Here is a 1,918-nt window from a genome sequence, read left to right on the forward strand (position 1 = left end):
AAAAAAAAAAAAAAAAAAAGGCACATGGATATAAAATTTAAACCAGTGTCTGTTTGAATGTGGCTTTTGAACAAAGGGAGAAAGAAAGAAAGAGGCGGGGCGCAGTGGCTCATGCCTGTAATGCCAACATTTTGGGAGGCCAAGGCAGGTGGATCACGAGGTCAGGAGCTCAAGACCAGCCTGACCAACATGTGAAATCCCGTCTCTACTAGAAATAAAAAAATTAGCTGGGTGTGGGGGTGCGCACCTGTAGTCCCAGCTACTCAGGTGGCTGAGGCAGGAGAACTGCTTGAACCTGGGTGGCGGAGGTTGCAGTGAGCCGAAATTGCACCACTGCACTCCAGCCTGGGCAACAGAGTGGGACTCCATCTCAGAAAAAAAAAAAAAATAGAGAAAGAGGAAGGAAGGAAGGAAGGAAGGAAGGAAGGAAGGAAGGAAAGAAGGAAGGCAGGCAGGCAGGCAGGAAGGCACGCACGCACACACAAACAAACAGTATCTGGAACTACCTTAAAAATATGTCAATGTGAAGTTTTTTTTTTTTTTTGAGACAGGGTCTCAATCTATCTCCCAGGCTGGAGTGCAATGGCACAACCACAGCTCACTGCAGCCTCAACCTCCAGGCCCGAGAGATCCTCCCAACTCAGCCTCCTGAGAAGGTGGGACTACACACACCAACACATCTGGCTAATTTTTTATTTTTTGTAGAGCTGGAGGTCTCTCTATGTTATCCAGGCTGGTTTCGAGCTCCTAGACTCAAGTGATGCTCCCACCTCAGTCTCCTAAAGTGCTAGAATTACAGATGTGAGCCACCACACACAGCCTGCTCATTTAAATTCTAATAATCAAATATCATAGTAATGTTACAGATAAAACTTATTTACAAAGAACTAGTAAGTTATTCGCAAAAACATTGTTAACTTCTTTTGAAACTTTTATTAAAACAATAAACTTCATGTGTCAGAAAAAAATCTCAGATATATCAAAGTAAACTAAGGCCCAGTTAACATTCGTTGAAGTAAAAATATAATAAATATACTGAAGCCCAGAAACACATTTTAAAAGAATATAATGTCTCCTTGGTAACCTATAGAAATCTCAAAACTGTAAAAATAAGTTTAGAATATTATATTTAGGAAAAGTATATGTTTAAACCTCTAAAGAGAGCTAAAATATAAAAATTGTTTCTTACAATATTAATTGCATTGATAGGAAAAAATGTATAAAAAATACAGAAAAGGCTGGGCACAGTGACTCACAGGCGGATCACCTGAGGCAGGCGGATCACTTGAGGTCAGGAGTTCGAGACCAGCCTGGCCAACATGGTGAAACTCTGTCTCTATTAAAAACAAAAAATTAGCCAGGCATGGTAGCGGGCGCCTGTAATCCCAGCTACTTGGGAGACTGAGGCAGGAGAATTGCTTGAACCCGGGAGGCAGAGGTTTCAGTGAGCTAAGGTCGTGCCATTGCACTCCAGCCTGGGGGACAAGAGGGAGAGACTTCATCTCAAAAACAACAACAACAACAACAACAAAAACAGAAAAAATGTAGGTAGCATAACAATGAATTTATATAATTTACTAACCAAAAATTGGAATTTTTGATTGGATATTAATCAGAAGTCATTCAGGCTGGGTACAGTGGCTCACGGTAATCCCAACACTTTGGGAGGCCCAGGCAGGTGGATCACTCACTTGGGGTCAGGAGCTTGAGACCAGCCCGGCCAACATGGTGAAACTCCATCTCTACTAAAAATACAAAAATTAGCCGGGCGTGGTGGCACACGCCTGAAATCCCAGCTACTCAGGAGGCTGAGGCAGGAGACGTTTGAACCCGGGAGCTGGAGGTTGCAGTGAGCTCAGATTGCACCACTGCACTCCAGCCTGGGAGACAAAGCGAGACTCCATTTAAAAAAAAAAAA

General features: G+C 42.9%; 1 protein-coding gene across 2 annotated transcripts in view; it reads right to left on the bottom strand.

Annotated features, from left to right (window-relative positions):
- KNTC1 (kinetochore associated 1) overlaps window positions 1–1,918 on the bottom strand; it is a 111,812-nt gene that overhangs the window by 92,435 nt on the left and 17,459 nt on the right. The gene's annotated exons all lie outside the window — the stretch shown is intronic.

Source organism: Colobus angolensis, unplaced genomic scaffold, assembly GCF_000951035.1.
Source record: "Colobus angolensis palliatus isolate OR3802 unplaced genomic scaffold, Cang.pa_1.0 Scaffold28, whole genome shotgun sequence".
NCBI lineage: Eukaryota > Metazoa > Chordata > Mammalia > Primates > Cercopithecidae > Colobus > Colobus angolensis.